This window comes from Hylobates moloch, unplaced genomic scaffold (genome assembly GCF_009828535.3).
Source record: "Hylobates moloch isolate HMO894 unplaced genomic scaffold, HMol_V3 SCAFFOLD_21, whole genome shotgun sequence".
Lineage (NCBI taxonomy): Eukaryota > Metazoa > Chordata > Mammalia > Primates > Hylobatidae > Hylobates > Hylobates moloch.
In genome coordinates this window covers 40418356-40435424 of record NW_026652296.1, presented here as the reverse complement: position 1 = coordinate 40435424, position 17069 = coordinate 40418356, and the positions used below count along the sequence as shown (strand labels likewise).

The window sequence follows — 17069 nt, the reverse complement described above, 5'->3', positions numbered from 1 at the left end:
CTGAATTTTAATTGGCACAATTACATTCATATGCAAATGAGATAATGAAAATATTTTTCTTGCCCTTAATAGCATCTTTAATTATCTGGGAGTTCTCAGGATCAAAGAATGTACAACATAAGGCCACAAGTCTGTTTTTGTGGTCTAGTGATCCTTACATCATTGCATCCTCTTGGGAAATGCACCCTTGCTTGGAAATTTCAAGTAGACAACTCCTTATTAACATCCCTTGTTAGAAGCCCTGTCTCAAGCTTCTTAAATGAATCTACTTCTCAACCCACCCCAAGCCTAAAGCATTCAGTTCTGCTTTAGGTCCCAGACCACACCCTATGGGAGGTGGGTATAATAACCTGTCTGAATAACCTAACTTCTGTCTTAAGTCACCCCTGTCAGGTCTTGGCCCTAACGCCCCTTCAGTACTAGTTAGACTAACAAGAGACCCTGTGTCAGGGGTCCTCAATCCCTGGTATCAGGGGTACTGGTCAGTGGCCTGTTAGGAACCAGGCTGCATAGCAGGAGGTGAGTGGCAGGTGAGCAAGGTCAGCTTCATCTGTATTTACAGCCACTCCCCCGGCTCACATTACCACCTGCGCTCTGCCTCCCATCAGATCAGCAGTGGCATTAGATTCTCGTAAGAGCAGGAACTTTATTGTGAACTGCGCATGCTAGGGATGTAGGTTGTGCTCCTTATGAGAATCTAATGCCTGATAAGCCATCACTGTTTCCCATCACCCACAGATGGGACCATCTAGTTGCAGGAAAACAAGTCCAGGGCTCCCACTGATTCTACATTACGGTGAGTTGTATAATTATTTCATTATATATTACAATGTCATAATAGAAGTAAAGTGCACAATAAATTTAATGCCCTTGAATCATCCTGAAACCATTCCCCTTCCACCTGGTTGGTAGAAAAAATTATCTCCTATGAAACTGGTCCCCGGTGCCAAAAAGGTTGGGGACCACTGCTCTAAGTGCTACATTCAAGGCACCTGTGCTTTCCCCAGCACAGGTCTCCTGTCTCACTGTCAACTCAGCCATGAGACTAGGCCTACATTCCAGTTTCATATTCAAGTCCTACTGGGCCTGGAGTCCAGTGCTGCCCACTTCCTATCTGCCTGGAGTCCTGACAATGAACTCCACCCTCCAGGTGGCGTCCTACTCTCCCTTCCCTCCTTCTTCAGGAATTAATGTTCTGGACATTATATCACTTCGCCACACTGAGGTCTGTGATGCACAAGGTGGAGAACAGCTCATTCAAATCACTCAATAAGGCTCTCAAAGCTCAGGGCACTTTATTTCCTCCCAGTAAATAAAAAGTGGATGGTGGTTTGGGCCAACATGGTAACATGCCACTTTCTGGTATTTCCATTGGAACAGTTTTGTAATACACGGAAAACTGTTCACATGACATTATCTGAGTTTTGTGATCATCCTATGAGACATATAGGATATAGGACAGTTATCAATATTCTCCTTTTACAGGTGGGGAAACTGAGGGTTGAGATCACATGACTTATAAATGGTGGATCTGGGAACTGAACTCAGCTCTCCTGATTCCAAACCCTGTCTTTCTTGGAGTGAGAGAAGAATGCAAACTCCTGGCAGACAGTCCATAGTCCCAAACACTCATTTTTTCCCCTTCAAACCCAGCTGCTGTGATGGCATGGTGAGAGAGGGGACACATTAGAGCACTGTTACCTCTGAATCAAACATGTCTTAAAAGAAAGTACCACTGTGAGCCGGGCGTGGCGGCAGGAGTCCCAGCTACTCGAGAGGCTGAGGCAGGAGAATGGAGTGAACCCGGGAGGCGGAGCTTGCAGTGAGCCGAGATCGCGCCACTGCACTCCAGCCTGGGTGACAGAGCGAGACTCTGTCTCAAAAAAAACAAAAACAAAAACAAAAACCTACCACTGTTGACGAAAATGTATCACAACAAATGAACAACCATGGCTGACGCTGCTACAAGTGTAAGAGGAGATAAAAGAGAGTCCTTCTGCGGGAGGAGCTTATGCTGCAGCTGGGGAGGGGAACAGCGGCTCATTGGAAAGAGCCATGTAACTAGCTCAGGAGTATGTGGGTCTTCACCCCAGTTGCAGGTTGGTATCGTATATTAGGGGAGGAGAGGGAAGGGTGAACTTGTCGGGGATGTTTCCTGGTGGAGCTGAGGCTTCAGAAGACTTTGGGGACATGTGTATGACAACTTCCATTTCACATAAAATTTTACACACTAAAGAAATGATTTGGAAAAACAATCAAATCTCTTTTCTATTTTATGACGGACAGCATCGTTCCCCTTTCCTCTGCCATTTTCTGGACTTTGCTTTCATATGCTTTAATTGGGCATTTTTGCTGTATCTATCTAAATTCATGTTCAGACATAGTACTTTTTCAGCTTCCCCCCACCCCCATTCCAACCACCAAAAGAAACCATCATCCATAAATATTTGGGTCATTTTATGAAGTTAGCAGCAAGGTCTGGAGCATGAGGAACCCTCAGACCCGCAGATTTTGGATGGGAAATTATAGTGCTCCAGAGAGGTTGGGCTGACTGGGTGGGGCCAGCCCACATCCTATTCCTCCTGGTCTCTAAGTGACACCCCTGCACGCAGGCCCAGGGTGCTGTTCTCTACCTGGCCATGGCACTCTGGCCGCTGACTTCGTCCTTGGCCATCACTTTATTATCACAATTAACAGACCTCAAAAGATTCAACAGCACATAATTAAAAGCATACTCTATCAATATGAATGTTGCAATTTAGCAAGATTTTAGCCTTCTGCTTTCAGACATTTCTCCAACATGTATTTGAACCAGGAATAATTCACCTTCACCTTTGTAGTTGAATAATTCAACTACAAAAATGTTCTTGTACTCTCTCGTCTTGAGATGGAGCGTGGGAGGCCTCTGGGGCAAACTTGGCCAAGCTTGGACTCACCTGTTTGAAAATGCCTGGACTTCCTCCTTTCCCTGGAACTGGGCTGCTCCCTTGGAGATGTCAGAATGGGGAGCCACAGGACGGGTCCCCAGCTCAGTCCCGCAGCTGCAGTCAGCTCAGACCTTTCTTCCCTCTCCCCACCCTCTCCACGTCCTGTTCTTTTCCCTACAAATGACTCTCAGTGCAGCAGGCCTGCCTACAGTAGGCAGTTATTATGTGGCAGACATGATTACAGGCATGGATACTTTCCCTGATAACCCCTCAGAGCCTCCTGGCCACCCCTTGTCGCCCACAGCCCTCCAGCTAGGACAGCTGGATGCTCTCCAGACTCAGATCTCTGATGCGCACGTGAAGCTTGGAGAGGGCCCAGGGAGAGGGAGCAGAGAGGCATGGTTGCTGTGTGTTTATAGGGAGATTGTAAGACTTTCTCTCACCCCCAAAAGAGCTCCCCTTGGAGGACATTTCTGTGTGCCATTGTCTCATCTGATTTTCAGGTCGTGTTTACAACATTGTTTGTGTATTTTTTTTTTTTTTTTTGAGACGGAGTCTCGCTCTGTCCCCCAGGCTGGAGTGCAGTGGCGCAATCTCGGCTCACTGCAAGCTCCGCCTCCCGGGTTCACGCCATTCTCCTGCCTCAGCCTCTCCGAGTAGCTGGGACTACAGGCGCCCGCCACCACGCCCGGCTAATTTTTTGTATTTTTAGTAGAGACGGGGTTTCACCGTGGTCTCGATCTCCTGACCTCGTGATCCGCCCGCCTCGGCCTCCCAAAGTGCTGGGATTACAAGCATGAGCCACCGCGCCCGGCCCTGTTTGTGTATTTGTTCATCTGTTTTCACACAACTAAAGTTGCTCAGTTGTTGTGCTGGAAAGAAGGGCTTCCCTGCCCAAAATATACCGGCAAGACCGTCATGCAACCGGAGCAGGCTGTGCTGCAGACCCTGGCATGCAGAAGTGTTGTGTAAACACAGAAGGGATCTGGGCAAATGCATGTCTTCATTTATAACAAATAAAAAGAAAGCAGTGTGCCAGACAGTGAGGCACTGACGCTTCACAGGCGGGCTCTGAGAGCTTTCCTCCCTGCCTGAAGTTCCTTCTCAACCCAAGTAGCCACCTTGTCCTCGTGTTCGTAGTTCCCCTCTCAATCCAAGCGCTATCCTTGGCCTGGGGAGGTCATCATCACCACCAGCAAGGGTCAGCACTGCAGGGTGACAATCCTGTGCCCTCCAAAGGCAGCTCCCTTAGACCAGGTTGACAGAGGCACTGCATTTTCCAACAGTCTAACGAAGAGAAGGACTTCTTCCCTTCCAGCCCCGGGGGGATCCAAGACTCAGAGTCATGGAGTCCACAGCACCTGCCCTGTGTGTCCCAGGCCCAGTCTCTAAGGAGAGGGCTGGGAACTTTATCAGATTATCAAATTAAAGCAGTGACAAACATAAAATGAGGAAGCACTATGGAAGGGGAGGGGTAGGGGAAGAGGGTGAGGTAGGAAAGGAGATGGGGAGAGGCAGGGAAAGGAGGAAGGGAAGCAGAAAGGGAGAGGAAGAAGAAGATGAAAAGGAGGAAGAAGAAAGAGAATAGGAAGAAGGAATCGCTTCTATACATGCAGGAAAACCACTGCCAGGGTTTGGCATATTTTGTAAGTTGGTTAAAAAGATAACCTCAAACTTCCTCTACCCACACTGGTAGCTTGTGCCAGCATGTGGGCTCCCCATAAACAAGGAGGGTGCTCTCTGGGGAGCTTCTTGAATGGGAGGTTGGAGTGGGAGCTTCTGTTTAATGACTTGGTGCCTTTGGAACGTTCTCTGATCTTTGTGGAGGTTCATGGTCATCCCACCCCAGTAAGCTGCACAGAGAGCAGAAAGGGAGTTTAGTTCATGTTTCCACAAAAGAAAATCGAGGAGAAACAGATGCATGGTTTAGTTAGGGTGACTGATGGTGGATAAGTTTTGCAGCAGGCGGCCACTCCGGGCACTGGGCACTGGGCAGGTTGGTGGGCTCTAGTCAAGGAAGAGGGCAGTGGATTCTGTGCAGTTTCCCAGGCGAGGTGCTGGTGCCCTGCAGTGTGGCCTGTTTGCCCATAAGCTCTGCCAGGCAGGGACATGGTATTTAGCTGGTATCCCTTTTTCGTTTAAGTGTCCCAAACAATTTTCAAATCATTAGTCTCTAACCATCCAGAAATACTGTAGCATTTCACACCAGAATGTACATTTATAATGTTTTTTGACAGGGTCTTACTCTGTCACCCAGGCTGGAGTGCAATGGCACGACATTGGCTCACTGTGATCTCCACCTCCTGGGTTCAAGTGATTCTCCCACCTCAGCCTCCCAAGTAGCTGGGACTACAGGCACATGCCACCATGCCCAGCTCATTTTTTTTTTTTTTTAATTTTTTGGTAGAGACAAGGTTTCACCATGTTGGCCAGGCTGGTCTCAAACTCCTGACCTCAAGTGATCTGCCTGCCTCGGCCTCCCAAAGTGCTGGGACTACACGCATGAGCCACTGTGCCCAGCCTATAATTGTTTACAATGTAAATTACCTTGACTGTTTGAGCCCCTGCTCCCTCGGGGGTGACATTCTTTGATATGTGGCAGCTGACAGATACACTCAACCACCTCCCCAGAGCTAGAGGAAGGAATGGCACAGGGTGGAAAAGCCCTCCTCCTCCTTCAGGGCTGGGCCCTCTCCCTGCTGTCCCCTGCTCTCCCCTGCAGGTTTGTCCTCTCTCCTCCACACTGCTGCTGTCTGTAGATCACGTGGCCAGAGTCACCTGGCTTTCTTCCTTCTTTCCAGATAGGCCACTGTCTTTTGATACAGGTGTCCCAATCACCTGTGTGCCTTGCCAGGGACCCAAGCTTGCCATTTTCATGGTAAAAGTTGATGTGTAGATCCAAGGGATTATGTAGAACCATTGCACAATCAGCTTCAGAAAATAGCTCAGATTTACAGAAATGGATCAGTAAGCCAAACATCTTCTTGTAGAAGCTATTGATAGCTTTGTTTTTTCTATTTTGTACATATATAGTCATCCATTGGTATATGTTGGGGATTGGCCAGGACACCCACATATACCCAAATCTGCACACCTCGAGTCCCACAGTCAGTCCTGCTGTGTTATGTAAAAAATTGACCCTCCATATATAAGTGGGTTTCATATCCCTCGAATACTGTATTTTCAATCCTCGTTTGGTTGAAAAAAAATCCGCATGTAAGTGTAACTTTGTAGTTCAAAGCTGTGTTATTCAAGGGTCAATGTATATGTATATACTTTTCTCCTAATTGAAGAAAAGTTTATTTTTAGTGGCTAGTTTCTATTTTGTGATGTGATATCATTTTAGTATTGCTTGCTACTTCTTTGAACATTATTAAATTGATTTAAAATATTTTCTTAATTTGCTTAACTAAGAAGTTGGAATTTAAAAAATTTTATTAGGAGTGCCTTGTGTGCCTTTTGTAACATCCAGTTTGTCACGAAGCCAATTAGCTGTGTTATAGTCGAATGCCAGCAAAAGCAATGCCAAGCTGCAAAAGGAGATCAGAAGCACATTTTGTGACCCATTTCTTGGTAGGTGGCATTGCTTGGTTGAAATTATACATCAGTGTTATTACACATAGCCAAGCGGGTTGTTAGAATGGATTATCTTATTGTTTTTTTATCTAAGAATTTTATCTCCTGACATAGATGGATGCAGGGATGGGTAGCCTGGGAGATGGAACCTCCTGGGAGATGGGTAGCCTGGGAGATGGAACCAACCTGGCGGTCCAGGTGTTGAAGGGTCGAGATAGACCCAGGATGGCCAATGACAGGAAACCCATCTGGCTGTTTAAATACAGTGCTAGGCAACTAGCAGTCACCCAGGCAACCGATGGGGCTGGGGAAGTCCAGCAAGAGGTGACAGCGGGTCCTGATGACAGGACTGACTTGCCCTCAGAGGCAGGCCATGGAAGCAGGCACTATTCAGAGACCCACGCAGGTGGCCGGCCTTGGGGACGTCTGTCAGCTGCAGGGATGGGACACCAGGCCTTGGGGACGTCTGTCAGCTGCAGGGATGGGACACCAGGCCTTGGGAAGAGCAAGAGCAAGACGGCATTCCAGGACCAGGGCAACTGGAGCCCGTGAATGTTGTCAAGAAGGAGGTGGGCACTGGGGAAGGAGATGCAGGAGCGAGTAGGTGGGCCAGGAGGCCAGGTGCGGCAGGATTCCAAGAGCAAGTAGAACCCGGGGCAGCTGAAGGGTCAAGAACTGTGGTGCTGTGAAGTGGTTCTCAGGACTTCTTAGGTTCCTCTCTCAGGAAGGCCTACCGAAGGGTCCTAGGTGTGAGAACAGCAGACCACAGAAGTGGGAACGGGACAGGATATTTTCAAGTTGGGAGTCCCTGGTTAGAAGTTGTTGGATTGGAAACTATGGAGGGTTTTTCTTGGAAGGGATTGTTATTCCACAGTCTGTGTGTGTGCCCGGGGTGTGTGTGCAAGTGAGAGTGTGTGTACGGGCATGTGACTATACACAGGCCAGTGTGCAGGGTTGTGAGTGTGTAGAGTTGTGTGTCCGTATGTGAGTGTGTATGGAGTTGTGAGTGTGTGCTAGTGTGTGAGTGTGTGCAGGCATGTGATTGTACATATACATGTGAAATACTGGCTGGGACATCCCTCTTAAGTGGCCAGAAGATGGAACGCTGCTACCCCAGTAATAACCTTGTGTGCGAGGTCAAAGGGCGGGCTGTGTTTATAAGGCAGGAATTGGAGTCCCACTTTCATTTTCTCAGAAGGTGCCTGCCTGTGTTTAATTTCCACCTATCAGATGGGCAGACTGATAAGTGAGCTTTGACACAATAACTCCCCTCGCCCTGAACAGAGAGCGCCAGAAAAGGAAGCCAGAAGAGGCTTCAGGTTGCTTTTACCTTGCTGGGGCCTCTGCCTGGGCTTCTGTAACACTAGGAGAGTGAGGGTCTCTATTCTTCAGAAAATGTGGCCTGGACTGGGGAGAGAAATAGGGTCATGGCCATCAGAGAGACAGGGCTGAAGCAAAGTCAGAAATTTGAGTGACCTCAGACTCAAGATTGTCCCTTCTGTGGCCTTGCAAGCAGTGAAGGCCGCAGAGAAGACCACAGGCACTCACTCTCCTTCTGTTCGGGTTTCTCCTGCTGGGGCCCATGCAGCAGGGGGGCAACAGCCTTCAACAGTCCGGGTGACTTTGGAACAAACAGCTGGGCCGAACGTGGAAGTCAGCGGGTCTTTCCCAATGAATGGAGCCCTCAGTGTCTCTGTTGCAGAACTGTTCTCCTTTTGTCTCTCGCTCTTTGGCTCTCTGTTATATAAACATCTGGAGGGCTGAGTATCATTTTAGCCATAGTAAATAGCTTAAAGGAAGAATACATCTTATATTCCCCCACAAAGAGGCAAAATGGTGTGTGGGCCGCACTAACATAGGAACTGGAAAAATATCTGTGTGGAGTGGATCTGAAGAAGAGTCCCTCTTGGTCTGTGAATCGCTTTTCTCTTCCTCTTCCAAACATCTGTGAAGCAATGAAATAATATGTGTGAAGTCTCAAGCTTCCCTTCCGGATCAATCTAAGAGAATTTTTTTTTAACATCAGTGGCCATAAAGAAACAGGTTAAAGCATCAAATGGGATTGAAATTGCTTCCATATCATTTTTCAGACCCTATTTTTTTCCCAATGCATTAAGCAGCCTGCCAACTACCAAGCGACTCATTTCCATGTTTGGAATACTTTCTGTGGTGGTTATATGTTTGTGTACTTGCGGGGTTAGGGTATCTGGGAAAAAGATAAAAAGAAAAACAAAAGAACAACCAACACTTTTAGCTGATCAGCATTCTGTCCTTAAAGCAAAATAAGGGTTGCAATTCTTTTGAACAACTTTGTCTATCTACAGCCTCACGACTCAAAATGTGGTGTAAGGACTGGCGTCACCCACACCACGTCGCCCATGACCTTATTAGAAAGGCAGAGACTGGGGCACTCCCCCTCCACCCCCAAATCTGAACCTCATTTTGACAAGACCCCCCAAGGGATTCCTGCACATGGAAGTTTGGGAAGCCCTAGTCTAAAGGCCCTGTTTGGATGGGTGGGCTCATTGTCACCGACTGACTTTGCTTAACACTCACAGACTGGCTTGAGTCTTTACAGCTTGACATTCCTCCTATAGGAAGAATATTCTGGACCATCTCTTTACTTATAACCATTTAGTATTTAATTCAGTCGTTTTGCACAGTTTCTTGTGTGAAAGTATCAGGAAAAATGGATGCTTTGTTAACATATCCTCACTTTGACTGCTGTCAATCCACAAGTATTTACTTATCCATTGAGACAGGGTCTTGCTCTGCTGCCCAAGCTGGGGTGCAGTGGCAACATCATAGCTCACTGCATCCTTGAACTTCTGGGCTCAAGTGATCCTCCTGCTTCAGCCTCATGAGTGGCTGGGACCACAGGTGCGTGCCACCATGCTAGATAATTTTTTTTTAATTTTTAGTAGATGTAATGCTAATTTTAATTATTAAATAATAAAAATAATGTATTTTTTTAATTTTTAGGGTCTCATGATGTTGCTGAGGCTGGTCTCAAACTTCTGAGCTCAAGTGATCCTACTGCCTCGGCCTCTTGAAGTGCTAAGATTACAGGCATGAACCACCATGCCCAGCTCACAAGTTGTTGGGGACAGAGCAATAACCAAGAAAAAGTTCCATTTTCAGGGAATGTAAATGCCAGAAGATGGAAACAGTTGAACACTCAGGCAAGCAAGATTTAACAAGCCCTCAGATAATGCCATGAAGAAAACAAAATAAAGCTTTGTGATAGCCTTTGGATTCAAGAAATCCGAAACAAGACACACTATATGTGGAAGAGTTGCAGTTGTTGACTACGGAGATTTTTCACAGCTGTCCACAGAGCTACCTGGCAGATGGATTAAGAGCAACCAGGCCCAGAGGCAAGGAATGGACTAAGAGATATCTGAATTTTCATCTTGTCTTAAGAGTTTTAAAATTAATAGAAATCCTAGTTGAGATTTGCATTGCAAGAAGACCCAGGGAGAAAGAGAGAGACAAGGAGGGAATAAAAACTCATTTCCTTGGGTTGGATCTAAATGTCCATCAACCTTCAGGTGGATGAGGGATGAGAGGGAGGGGAAGCCAAGACGATTTACTCACACGAGTGTTTTCTACATCAGTGCTAGTTCTTCCAAGTGGGTTCTTCACATTCCAGGCCCAGGTGGCTCCTTCCAGATATGAAATGGTAGAAGAATTGTGGAGAAAGGGTGGCTGTGAAGTCAAGCGCCATATTTAAAATACAATTCTATTGAATCCCAGCTAACTGTCCTCCAGTTGGTGCAAGAATTCCTAGAAATCAGTGTTCGCAGCAGCAGCAGAAGGAGAGATTTTTCTTTTCTGGACCACTTATAAGAAATCAATGGAAATAATAAACATATGTCCTAACGTATTTCCTATGTTGGGAAATAAGATTTTCTGCTCTGGGAATATCTGTTCTGAATGATCATTTCTGGTTCATCTTTTTTTAAACCAAAGGCTTGTATGAAAGTGAAACAAAAGCAAGTATTTATTTGAAATAAAAGCAGGAAAATGTCTACAAGAACATTTTGAATAAGAACTTCCTAAAATAAGGACAATAATCCTTACATGAAGGTGATCAATATTGCCTCCCCCAACTCTGACCTTCCTGTTGGCTCTGAGCATGGCCATCTTCAATTCTTCTTCTTTATGAGCTTGGAAAACTACTTGTTCTTATCCTTGGCCTTTGTCACTTAGCTTATTGGATGGGGAAAAATAAGGAAAACGTGTCTTTTCAATTTCTGAGTAAGATTGTCTTGTTTTATTTATTATTATTATTTTATGTATTTATTGTAGATACAAGGTCTCACTCTGTCACTCAGGCTGGAGTGCAGTGGTGTGATCATGGCTGACTGCAGCCTCAGACTCCTGAGCTCAAGCGATCCCCCTGCCTCCAACTTGAGTCTGGATAATTTTTAATTTTTTTTTTTTTGTAGAGACAGGATCTTGCTATGTTGCCCAGACTAGTCTTGAACTCCTGGTCTCAAGCAATTGTCTGCCTTGGCCTCCCAAAGTGTTGGGATTACATGCATGAACCACTGTGCCCAGCCAAGGCCCAGGTCATTTTAGTTCAGTGTGGAAGGGCACTGTGCTAGTCCATTCTCACGTTGCTATAAAGAACTACCTAAGACTAGGTAATTTATAAAGAAAAGAGGTTTAATTGGCTCATGGTTCTGCAGGCTATACAGGAAGTATGACTGGGGAGGCCTCAGGAAACTTAAAACCATGGTAGAAGGTGAAGAGGAAGGAGGTAAGCCCTACATGGCCAGAGAAGGAGGAAGAGTGTGAAGGGAGAGGTGCTACACACTTTTGAACAATCAGATCTTGTGAGAACTCACTCACTATCATAAGAACAGCAAAGGGGAAATCTGCCCCCATGATCCAATCACCTCCCACTACCTCCTCCAACATTGGGGATTACAATTTGACATGAGATTTGAGTAGGGACACAAATCCAAACCATATCATTCTGCCCCTGGCTCCTCCTAAATTTCATGTCCTTCTCACACTGAAAACCAGTCATGGCTTCCCAACAGTCCTCCAAGTCTTAACTCATTTTAGCATTAACTCCAAAGTCCACAGTCCAAAGTCTCATATGACACAAGGCAATTCTCTTCTGCCTATTAGTCAGTAAAATAAAAAACAAGTTAGTTACTTCCAAGATACAATGAAGGTACAGGCACTGGGTAAATACATCCATTCCAAAAGGGAGAAATCGGCCAAAACAAAGGGGCTACAGGACACATGCAAGTCTGAAACTCATCAGGGTAGTCATTAAATCTTAAAGCTCCAAAATAATTTCCTTTAACTCCATGTTTCACATCCAGGCACAAGGATGAAAGGCATGGGCTCCCATGGCCTTGGACATCTCTGCCTCTGTGGCTCTGCAGGGTATAGCCACCTCGGATGGTTTCTCAGGCTGGCACTGAGGGTCTGTGGCTTTTCCAGGCACATGTTGCAAGCTGTCAGTATATCTACCATTCTGGAGTCTGGAGAATGATGAATCTCTTTTCACAGCTCCACTAGGCAGTGCCCCAGTGGGAACTCTGTGTGGGAGCTCCAACCCCATATTTATCCTTTGCACTGCCCTAGTAGACTCCATGAGGGCTCTGCCCCTACAGCAGAATTCTGCCTGGACATCAGGCATTTTCATACATCCTCTGAAATCTAGGTGGAGGCTCCCAAACCTCAACTGTTGCTCTCTGCATACCCACAGGCTTAACATCAGATGAAAGCCACACAGGCTTATGGCTTGCACCCTCTGGAGCAGTGGCCTGAGACGTATCTAGGACGCTTTTAGCCACAGCTGGAACTGGAGCAGCTGCAATGCAGGGAGCAGTGTCCTGAGGTTGCACAGGGCAGCAGGACCCTGGGCCCTGCCCACAAAACTATTCTTCCCTCCTAGGTTTCTGGACCTGGGATGGAAGGGGCTGCCATGAAGGTGTCTGAAACACCTTCAAGGCATTTTCTCCATTGTCTTGGCTATTAACTTTTGGCTTCTCTTTACTTATGTAAATTTCTGCAGCCAGTTTTAATTCCTTCCCAGAAAATGGGTTTTTCTTTTCTATCACACGGCCAGCCTACAAGTTTTTCAAACTTTTACACTCTGCTTTCTATTTATTTGTTTACAACAGATAGTACTGACGTTATTTTATTTTCTCAGAGCAGAGGTTGGGCCTAGGCCACAGCTGCCCCTATAGCTCCCCTCTTGTCTAAGGATGCAAAGTTCACTTCTGGGGCACATCCACCTCAAGCTGGAGGTGCAAGCAAAGGACACTATGTAAGGAGGCAAAACTCTCCCATACTGTCTGAAGGATCTCCAACAAGCCATATTCTGGAAAGAGCTCTGATAGTGAGCTTTCCACAAAGTCCAACTGGAGCTGAGACTTGAGGTTAGGTTCAAGTGTAAGCTTCCCTTCCCTTACAGCCTTGGAGCCTTTTTGTGGCAGGAGCCATTGTGTGGGATGGGGGTGGTGTTGTGATTGAGATCATTTCCAGCCCCCCCATGGTCAGTCCTTGGATGGCAGACAGGTGTCCTGGCCCCTGACCTTTTACCACAACTCAGATGTGGGTAACACCCTTTCCTGTAGCTTTTGTCATGGCTGCTATGCCTGCTGTCTGTGCATCAATGCCTGTGCCCTTCTTGGCATTCAGAAATTCCTCTGTGCCACAGGAAGTATGGGCAAGGGGCTGATTAGTGGCAGAGATTACCTGGATCTGTGTGTTTTTGTAGGATGCTTTAATGTGTGCAATTGGGATCTCCTCAAATTTCTTTCCTGCCCACCTCAGACAGCTTTTTTCTTTTGGAATGGGAGGGTAAATGCTAAAGCTGGTGTGGCTGGGAGCTACCATCTTCTCTTCAATGTTCTGCTTGGCCTCAATGTCTTGGAGCTTCTGGGTGCCTGTGTGGATGGTCTGCACCAGCATCCTGGCCATGACCCTATCAGGAGGAAAAGCTCAGTGAGGGCCACAGCCTAACAGTCCCTGGGGCCTGGGTGTCTCATGCGACACAGGCAGTCCTGGAGGTGGTGGTGAGCTCAAGGGGACAATCATTGTTACCCGGTGGTCAAGGGTAAAGTCCAGGACCACAGAAGTGAAAACCCACATTCCTTACAACCTGCATGACTCAAATTGACCCCCCTCTGTTTCCTTTTAAATATAAGTTCCAGTTTCAAATCATTTCTTTGCTCACACGTATAAACATATGTTGTTAGAAGCAGTCAGGTCACAACTTGAATGCTTTGCTGCTTAGAAATTTCTTCTGTCAGATACCTTAAATCATCTCTTTTTTATTTATTTATTTTTATTCTTTTTTAAAAAAATTAATAGGGACGGAGTCTTACTATGTTGCCCAGGCTGGTCTCGAACTCCTGGGCTCAAGTGATCCTCCCACCTCAGCTTCCCAAAATGCTGGGATTACAGATATGAGCCACTGTGCCCAGCCCTAATTCATCTCTCTCAAGTTCAAAGTTCCACAGATCTCTAGGGCAGGGGCACAATGCCTCCAACCTCTTTGCTAAAGCATAGCAAAAGTGACCTTTACTCCGGTTCCCAATAAATTCCTCATCTCCTTCTGAGACCACCCCAGCCTGGATTTCATCGTCCATATCACTGTCAGCATTTTGATCACAACAATTTAACAAGTCTCTAGGAAGTTCTAAACTTTCCCTCATCTTCCTGTCTTCTTCTGAGCCCTCTAAATGGTTACAACCTCGCCCATTACCCAGTTCCAAAGTCGCTTCCACGTTTTCAGGTATCTTTATAGCAATGCCCCACTTTTCAATACCAATTTTCTGTATTAGTCCATCTCACATTGCTGTAAAGAACTACCTTAGACTAGGTAATTTATAAAGAAAAGAGGTTTAATTGGCTCATGGTTCTGCAGCTGTACAGGATGCATGGCTGTGGAGGCCTCAGGAAACTTACAATCATGGCAGAAGGTGAAGAGGAAGGAGGAACATCGTACATGGCTGGAGCAGGAGGAAGAAGGTGAGAGGTGGAGGTGCTACATACCTTTAAACAACCAGATCTCATGAAAACTCACTATCATGAGAACAGCAAGGGGAAATCCACCCCCATGACCTAATCACCTCCCAGCAGGCCCCTCCTCCAACACTGGGGATTATAGTTGACATGAGATTTGTGCAGGGACACAAATCCAAACCATATCAGGCACTCTTGGCTTTGGATATTGACCTGCCTTTTTGTGGATGGTGTTACGACCTAGAGGTATGTCCTTTTGTTTTCTCTTGGGATGAAAGGAAGATGCTCAAATCAGAAAGTCATCTATAGTCTATTATTCCTCTTAGCAAACAATTATGAAGACAGTAAGTGCCTCCTAACACAGTACAGAAGGAGCACAAGGGGTAAAATGTGACTCTTTAGGTTGGAGTCACCTGACCTTGAAAGTGACTCCCCTCTAAGAAGAGAAGCTGGTGCACAGAGCATCACAGGCAATTGAGGAGTCCAGGAGAAGTCAAGGAAAGCATTCTGTGCTGGACATCAGGAAGTTGCATGGAGCAATGGGCACTTTGGCCAGAACTTAAAGAACCTTCTGGCCATGAGGCATCTAGAAATGTTCAACCATAAGTGCTTGCAGTGACAGCGTGGTGTTGACCCTCTTGGAGGAGGGGGGACTGGCAGAGGGAAGGGCTTGGCAATGGGAAGTAATGGGATTAGTGTGGAGTACGGGGATAACAAAGATAGGTGTGGCCAGAATGCTGTGGGTCTTGAGTGACTGCGAAGAGATTGAGTCGACAATGAGGAGCTGTTGAAAGTTTTGACTGGGGGCCTGACTGAATCATAGAGGAATTGTGCTAAGTTAATCTGGTGGTTTTGTGCAGATAGGTTGCGAGGAAGAAGGACTGAATTTAGAAAGAGGAGGTGGATGTGAGTGAGATCTGGAGGAATTTTCCACAAGACTGATGGATGACAGAGGCAAGAGACAAGTCAAATGTAATTTCCAGCCTTCTTACCAGGAGATGGTAATGTCACTTACTGAAATCAGACAGTTGTGGTGGCACATGTGTTTGGAAGGTGAAGGTAGTGAGAGTGTTTTGACATGTTGAGCTTGATGTTCTAAAATAATATTTTCAATGTTATAAACCATTTAATATATGTATAAATATAAATATTTATACGAAAATGTATACATACATATATTTACACATATAAAACATTTATGTTTAGAAATTATTATTGCTGTTATTTTACAGGGGTACTTAGTAGAAAGAATAGCAATATGACACTTAAGAGTATGAAAACTGTCCTTCAAATTGTTCATTTTTTGTTTCTCTTTCTGTTTTTCTCTTAATTAATGTGGTTAAATTGATGCAAGAGATTAGAGCCTCATGGTCATCTGAAGTTTTCTCTTGGTGCAGTTAACAGTTTCCTTTGGTGACCAGCCACACTCAATGATTCATATTTGTTTGGAATATTATTGAAGTTGGAAGCAAGGGGTGGTGACTCTGGGCCATGCAGGAGGTGCCACTGAGGCTGTCATTTTTGCCAAAGAAAAGGCAAAGCTCCAGCAGGCCCTAGTCCCAGTGATTCACTTAGAGAAGCTCTAGGAGGAGCGAGATGGTATCTTCTAGTCTCTGCGCTGGTGACATTTGGAGCAAGCCAGTTGGAGAAAACCAGGTACCCTTCTTTCTATTGTCTCTGATTATGTCACAGGGAAATCTTACAGGGATCCACTTGAACGTGCTTTTAATGGATTGGGCTTGAAACCCACTCCTCCTTTGCACTCCTTTGCACATGCGGTGGGAATGGAAAACTCTCTTGGGAATCTGAACAAGTTTAAGGTGAAGTAATGATGTACACTTAACGCTTACAAAGTGACTAATGGCTTAAATGACTTACTGCTGCTGCCATAATATATTTGACGTGAACCCAAAGATCACATCAAAGTTGATGTGACCTTTAAATAACAAAGGATCTCTTAGAAAATACATTTAAAAGGCCGTCATCTCTCAAAAACATAGGATCTATAAAGAGGGTTAGATACATTTAAACCATCTTTTGAAGTTGTAAGCATTTTTTATGTTCTTAGCATTGGAGTAAAGAATACAATCAGATGAGACAGTATCTCAATGACTCAAAGTAGGCCTTTGTGGTAAGATCCTATGGTTCTTGGTTAAAACCCTTAAAACTTGGTTAAAACCCTTAAAACTCACTCATTGAATCTTTTTTGTTCATTCTTTGAACTTCCCTTCTATGTTCTATTACCTATTCTCTTCTATGTTCTACTTCTCCTTCTGTGTTCTATTACCAGAAACATACCTGTTGTTTGCTAATTTTATACGCCTACTCCTAAAACCTTAGCAAGTGATAATGAGAAAAGAAAACATATTTCTTTGAGCTTTATCCCTGGGCAGGGAACTTTCTGGAACTCTGGTCCTCCCAACATTTCTCAACACCTGAGCTGGAGACATCTCAGCTCTGTTCACCAACAAGTTCTCCCAGTTAAAGCATGGTGACTGTCATCTTCTGGTCCCACTTGGAGATGTCTGTGATTGATTATTTTGCTGCTGATGCAGCAGTGTGAGTACA

At 45.6% G+C, this 17069-nt stretch overlaps 1 pseudogene; it reads right to left on the bottom strand.

Annotated features, from left to right (window-relative positions):
• Positions 1-12939: 12939 nt before the first annotated feature.
• LOC116461381 (small ribosomal subunit protein uS11m-like) lies at positions 12940-13641 on the bottom strand (annotated as a pseudogene).
• Between the last annotated feature and the right edge of the window lie 3428 nt (positions 13642-17069).